Genomic DNA, 7,921 nt, shown 5'->3' with positions numbered 1-7,921 from the left:
TAATAATAAAATAGGAGTCTTTAACTCGTAACCGTATCACTGTTTTATTTGAAAACCAAAAGTTCTTTTTCTTGAAAACAAATATGCATATACAGATATACAAATACTTCTTACACAAGTAGCTTACAAATATTATAAACATATATATCATTACAATTCCTATCTCTTTTTACAGAAACCTAATAATAACAAAGGTAAGGAAAAACCTATAACTAATATATCCAAACAAAAAACAACACAGCTAAGAACTCAGCAAAAACCTCAAAAGCTTTCTCGTCCGTCCTGAAAAGAGAAGTTTGTAGGGTGAGAACATCGTCCTCGCAGGTTCTTAATAGAGAGTTTAAGAATTGTCATAAGAAGATATTTAAAAGAAAACTGTTTTTAAATGCAGTAATCATCGCTCATCTTATGAATCTTTTTGGAAACCAACGATTAATTATCCAAAAATCCAAATTCATATTTTAAATTTATAAAAGCAAATAAAACATAGTATCCCGAGGGTTTCACTATATGCCAAAGGACCATACTAACGAAACTTACCATTGATTCCTTTAATCACGGCCTCGAGCCCAAAAACCAAATCACAGCCTCCGACCCAACACAAATCAACTCATGGCCTCCGACTAAACACAAAATCAAATCATAGTCTCCGGCCCAAAAAATAATCAAACCACCCCTCAAACCACTATAGTCTGAACTAACCAGTCACAATCATAAGTAATAAAGTTCAAATATAATCAAGAATAATTACAGCAAGTATGACAATTAGCAGTTAAACAAAGATATTCACGTAGGCAAATCAAATACAACATGCACACTAAAACAATATCACATAGATGCAAATGATACATGGCTGCCCTATGGCTAATGAGCTCATCTATCGATTAAAGCCAAACCCGACATGTCCGGTAGCGAACCCTGGATAGTCCTTCGGTGTGCGCATCCACAAGAGGTATTCACTTTCCTTGGAGGAATTATATGGAAAGGTCTAAGTGTCCGACCACATCTTGCGACGGAGGGTCAACAAATACCAACCTAGAGCAAGCAGGACAAAACCACAATACTTGCGTCTACCCGGAAAGCTCAAATTCTGATATGGAGCAAGCGGGACAAAGCCACAATACTTGCATCTATCCAGAAAGCTCAAATACCAACTTGGAGCAAGAGGGATAAAACCACAATCCTTGCGTCTACTCAGGAAGCTCAAATACAATCCGAAAGCCAGCGGGATAAATCCACAATCTATGCATATACCCTGAAAGCTCAAATATCAAAATCTCTTTTAAAAACAAGTTAAATCCATTCCTCTTTCATAAAACTCAGTTTCACCAAAATCCAAAAGTCTCAAATCAACTTCTATAATCAATTCTTCTTTCAAAAGCCAATTCTCACTTAATCAAAATTTCTCAAACTACCTGAAGCCATTTCAAGTTCAAACCTCTTTCAACAGACAAAAGAAAATTATTTATTAGTTAAATCCCTCGCCAAAGTCTCTAGACTTTAGAGGAGCGACAACCAATCTCATCTTTTTAAACCAACTTACAAAACTTTCTCAAGAATCAAAATCCCAATTTAAAGTATCTTCACAGTCTCCAACCGTCGTCTCAAAATTAAATAAGTTAAATCATAAACCAACTTCAAAACCATTTCAAGGTTCAAAGCTATACCCGTTAAAAATTGAAAATCCAAATTAAAAACCCCAAAAGCATTTAGCTTCAAATCCATTATTTTAATTGCTTTAAAAGTACTAAAGACATATTGATGAGAGCCAGATGTCGGTTTAGAATTTCTCAAAAAGAATTGCTTCGTCGGCAGTATAGTTCCAAACCATCAAATGAACCTAATCAAAGTTTAAATGATTTCCATGATACAGTTTAAAATAACTGGAAGTAGAATCTCAGGTCGTTCTCCTTAGGAATTGCAATCGAGTGCTTGGTTATTGGCTATGAGATATCGGAGGTGTATAGCAATTGACAGGAATTTAAATAGCAAGAAAGCAAATAACAATTAACTAATAAAAGAAAGGAAATTAAAATGCTAAAGGACATCTTAGCAAGGGTTGAGAGTCAAAGTTTCCTATCCTAGTCATATATCACAAACATGGCAATTATGAAGAGTTAATCTGATTTAGTCAACCACTAATATCAGGGGTAAGTCAAGTAGGCATAATTGATCTCAATCCATCAACTCACTAATTAGGCTTAGTGAAAAGATAGTGTTAGTAGAAACCAAATCAACTAACAACCCTAAATTACCAATCAATATTAGACATCAATGATTCAAGGTTACCTAAGTCCTCAATCCCAAACCAAGAATAAGAAAATCTACTCTAAGGTTAAAATGAGGTATTTTATCAAACACTTAGAAGGCATATAAACAAAACATCATAAATTGCATGAATAATAAAATTTATAACTACCAAACTCAAGAAAGCAATAACAACAATTCAATTAAGCATCAATAACATGAAAAACATCAATTGTATTAAAGAAAATTCTAATTAGGCTTAGTGAAAAGATAGTGTTAGTAGAAACCAAATCAACTAACAACCCTAAATTACCAATCAATATTAGACATCAATGACTCAAGGTTACCTAAGTCCTCAATCCCAAACCAAGAATAAGAAAATCTACTCTAAGATTAAAATGAGGTATTTTATCAAACACTTAGAAGGCATATAAACAAAACATCATAGATTGCATGAATAATAAAATTTATAACTACCAAACTCAAGAAAGCAATAACAACAATTCAATTAAGCATCAATAACATGAAAAACATCAATTGTATTAAAGAAAATTGAAATTCAACAAGAGAGTTCATAACTAAAATTAACCAAAATAAAGGAACTAACAAGAAGGACTAGGTAAATTAAGATGTTAGAACAAGAAAATATAAAGAAAACTAAACTAGAACAAGATTAAAACCTAACTCTAAAGAGAATTTAACCTAAGAAATCCTAAATTCTAGAGAGAAGTTGGAGCTTCTCTATCTAGAATTCTATCCTAAAACATAGTTCTAAACTATTCTATGACTACTTGCTTGATCCTCCCTTTGTCTTGCCTTCAAAATGCTTCAAAAATGAGTTGGATTAGGCCCAAAATTAGTCTGAAATCGCGACCCACATGTTTACTTAAGTAAATCATGTGCTACAAGTCATGCGTACGCATGAGGGATGCGTACGCCCAAATTGGTAATTTTCCAAAAGATGAGTACGCATGAGGCATGCGTACGCGCAATTGGACAAGTTTCCAAATCTTCATTTCTTCATGAATTTTCCATTTTTGCATCTTTTTTCTTCATTTCTTCAATCCATCCTTTCCTTCTAAGCCTGAAATCACTCAACAAATACATCAAGGCATCGAATGGAATATAAGTGAATTAAATTTAGCAATTTAAGGGCCTAAAAAGCATATTTTTAATCATTAAGCACAATTAGGAGAAATTCACAAAACTATGCTATTCAATGAATAAATGCAAGTTGATAAAATCCACTCATTTCAATCCAAAATTTACCATAAAATACTGGTATATCACATATCTCTTTTAGTTAAAATTAATCAAACCAAACTCATTTTTCTTTAAATTTCTTAAAATTCTTAAATCATAACTCTTTTCTTTAGTTAAATCAAAATCAAATAAAACAATTCTTCAACCAAATTAACCAAGATAAAACTTCCAAAATTCTCATAGAAATTTCGGTAGAACCTTCCCTAAAACTCAAACTGTGCCACTTTTTTCGGGTTTCAAATAAACCATTTCTCAAACTCTTTTCAAATCATTTCCAAAATCAGACCAATTCCAATATCTCAAATCATTTTCAATTCTCAAAATTATTTTCAATAAATCAAACAAAACCAATTCCAATATCTCAAATCATTCCATCATAATTCAGAAACCAATTTCAAGAAATCAGTCAAACAATAACTAACTCAACAAACTAAATCAACAAATTAGAATAACCAACCTTCTCAACAGTTCAATAAATCAATCAAATAAATATTCATATCCATCCAAAATAGTTCAGTTCAATCCATAAGACTCATGAAATCATAAAAATATATTTTTCATATTAATATCGACTTGTAACAATTCTTGAAAGTAAAATGAGTTTAAGAAAACTCCTCTACCTTGAATAGTCAAAATCTGAAAGCTATAAAATGCGCAAAAACACCTTTTCCTCTTGGCCCGTAACTGCGGTAGCCGTAACTACAATTCCAAACCACTTTCGTAGTAACCACAACAACTCTAACAGCAACATGTAATAACCAAAACTCAACCCTATAACAATAACGCCGCAAAAACCTCAACATAAGATAATAGAATAGTGACTAAAAGGGTTTTCAAAGTGAAAGCAACTTACTGTACAACAAGGAACCAAGAGCAGCACAGTTGCAGCTCTGAAAGCCTCACCAGCAAGAACAGAACCAGCGTGAACACGACACCACTTAGAATAGAGCTGGCGCAAGGGATTTTCACCGAACCAGAACCAAACAGCAGGAGGAAAAGCTTAGAGCGGCAGCATCGGTGGCAGCTGCGGCAGAAATGGAGATAACCGTAGACGGTGATGGTAGCAAGCTCCCCCTCCATACGCGACTTCCTCTTTTGTCTGCATCTCTCTCTCGATGGCTCAACGGCGACGAGACTGGTGACCCCGACGAGCTACAGATCGATAGCGGCGAGCTAGACGTGGGCTGGGTAGTAGCGGCCTTCAAGCCCCCTCTCTCTCCTCAACGTCGCGCATCTCCCTCTCTCTGCGAACTCCCTCTTCCCGGTGTTGTCTCTCCTTCTTCCCCCTCTCATTCCTTCTTCTCCTTCCCTTTTTTATTCGTTTCTATTTCTTCCTTTTTCTTTTCTTTTGGTTGGGTATTGGGGGGTGGCTGTTTTTGGTGAAAGGATAAGGGAGTGTGTTTTGTATAATGGAATTAGGATTAGGGTTTCTTTGCATTAAAAAGGGATAAGGGCAGTGTAGTAATTTTATTAAAAATAAAAGAATAGAGTAATAATTTAAAACTAAATTAAATACAAAAATATATCTTCGAAATACCATTTTATCATCAACATGTAAATTATTTTCAATTAAATACTAATTCAATAGAAATTAGAGATAATCAAATTAATTCTTCTTTTATTCATAAAATAAGGTTTGAAGTCTGAATATTCAAATTAAATAACATAAAAATTTCCATTCTTTTTCAATTACTAAAGCTCTAAACTATAAATAAGAACTTTTCTAATTTATATACAAAAATCTCTAAAAATATATTTTTGAATAAATAAGATAAATCATAAATAATTTATTATTTAAGTTCCAAAAATCCGAGGTCTTACAAGAGACCTATTAACTTACTACCTTATGGTTTTGAGTTGGATGTGGTGTCTTCTCATCTTATCTTCTCTCACTTAGTTCCTTCCTGAAGTCTCTTCAGTGATTTAGAGTTTTTCAGAGTGGCCCAACAAGATGGTATGGTAGCCAAGACCCCAATTTGCAAGCTACCATATTCATATGTGAAACAGGGAGCTACCATATTCATACCTCTTAGATGAATCTCTTCAATAACCTACATAAATCAAGTGTAAAATAGGATAAAAATCCCCCAAAATTTTGATTCTAAATCACGTAATTACGAGTTCAACCTACAGTAAGTGCATGTGCGATAGGGATCAGAACTAAGAAAAGCATAATCCAATGTAGAAGAAAAATTAACTCAAATAAAACTAAAAACTGATAAGAGATATGGAAAAAGGATAGGCAATAGAACATAAATTAGGAGCACAAGAATCAAAATTGAGAGAGAATTAAGGAACTCATACCTGATTACTAGAGTGCGATAGAGATTTTAATCAAAATTAGCAGAAGCTTGTTTGAGAAAAGGATTCAGAGCGCGATTAAGATTGAGATGAAATTTGGGAAGAGATTTGAGCAATGAAGAACATGGAATGAGGAAGATGTGAGAGCGAGAGCGAGATCGAGGAGGAGGAGGAGGAGGAGGAGGAGGAGAAGAAGAAGAATTTGAGCGATGAAGAACAAGGAATGATGGAGATGTTAGAGTGAGAATGAGATCGATGAGAAGAAAAAGAATATTGGTGTGTGGTTCTCACTTCTCAGAGAGAATAAGGCACAGAGAGAGTAGTTTTGTGTGAGGAGGTGGCGAGGCAATGAGAGAGTGATGTTTCTGCATTTCATGGTTTAGGAGTTTTTTTTTGTTATTTTTAAAATTTTAGCCTTTTTTTAGTGGCAATAACTGAAATGGCCATTATATTCTATAGTATTATTGGCAAATATATATTTGCCACTAAAAATGACTTTAAGAAGAGAAATTGTGACAATAATACTATTGCCGTTAAAGTTAACTATATCGACATATTCTTAAGTCCAACGGTGAAAACTAAAAAAATTCTATTTTTTATATTGCAGTGCAATTTTTTCATAGTATATCCGACAAAAACGCCAATAAAAGTTTTCATGTTTTTGGTAGTTGAAGGTAAGGATGGAAACATGCTAGACTTCACTATTAATAGGCCACGTCTGCTAGGAGTGGGCAAAAAAATCCAAAATTTGGATTTTAAACCAAATCCAAACCAAACCTTTAAAAAAAATCAGTTTTAAACAAAAAAAAATCCAAACCAAACCAAATTTATTTTATAATTTGGTTTTAAGTCCAATCCATTTAAACGGTTTTAATCCGGATCCGGATCCAAATCCAGATTAAAATCCAAATCTCACAAAACCCTAATTCTTAACTTTTGATTCTCAAAAAATCCAGATCCAGAGCACCGTCACGATTCACGAATCCTTTTCTCCTTCGCCCGCAGCCGCCAGCCGGCACCGCCGCACCGGAGCAGGCAACTGGCACTGCAGTTTCGTAGCTGCCACCACCACCACAAGCGCGTCGCGCCACTGCTCTGTTCCGCCATCCGCGGTTCCGCTGTCCGCCTTTTCTCGCCATGACCCAGCTCTGTTCTTCTCCGTTCTCTGGGTACCCTCAAGGCGCCGTCCGCCTTTTCTCGCCGTGACCCAGCTCTGTTCTTCTCCGTTCTCTGGGTACCCTCAAGGTTAGATAGGTTTACCATTAAGTAATTAATTTGATAGATTGAAATGTTGTGAAGCAACAGAGAAGAACCACAGAGTGAATCTATCATCTGAGAAAAGGAATTGAGTGGTAGATAGGAATTTACTATATTTGTGATTATATAGTTGAAATTGCCAAATGTGCTTCCATGTTCTTTTCTGTTCTGTTCCATTCCATCAATTTGAAAAACTGAACAAGATTTGATTGCTTATGCTGTTATGCATATCAAGTGTTTGTGTTAATGCCATTTTTATTTTGGAGTTTTTTTTTGTAGCAAGGTTGTGTGGTTGTCCTTTGGTCAAGTGTTGACGGTGATTTCTCAGAAGTAGAAGGCTATCTTGAGGAAAGTTTATAAGAAGAAGAGGTACACGTCAAGCTCTTGATCTCCACCCTAAGAAGTAAGAATACCAGAGCCATTCGCAGAGGCTCACCAAGCACCAGGTATTTGCCTTGCCTTGTGTTTAAATTTTTTTAATTAGCTTTGAATTTTGTTCCTGTTCATTCATCATGCTACTCTGTTGTTGAGACATTGCACCAGGTTTCTAGTTCTAGCATACTGTTAAAGCATAGGATATTTCACTTTGCTAATGGTTTATTGCTGAGGATACAACACATCAAAGTTCATTGTTTGTTTACTGGGGAAGGGATGCAAGTATGATTTTATTAGGGAATAGTTTATAGTTGATAGTTGATTTTTAGCAGTATTTTATTCCCTGCCAAAGCTAAACAGAAATATATGGATGCAAATTGCAAAATTTTCAGTAATGGTTAACAATGGATTTCCAGGTTCTTTGTGATTTAAGACCAAGAGAATTATACTAAGAGAAATCAGCTACTAAGAATAAGGG

The sequence above is a fragment of the Arachis ipaensis genome, chromosome B8 (genome assembly GCF_059453495.1).
Source record: "Arachis ipaensis isolate K30076 ecotype BB chromosome B8, ASM5945349v1, whole genome shotgun sequence".
Classification (NCBI taxonomy): Eukaryota; Viridiplantae; Streptophyta; class Magnoliopsida; order Fabales; family Fabaceae; genus Arachis; species Arachis ipaensis.
Note: the sequence above shows the minus strand (reverse complement) of the source record.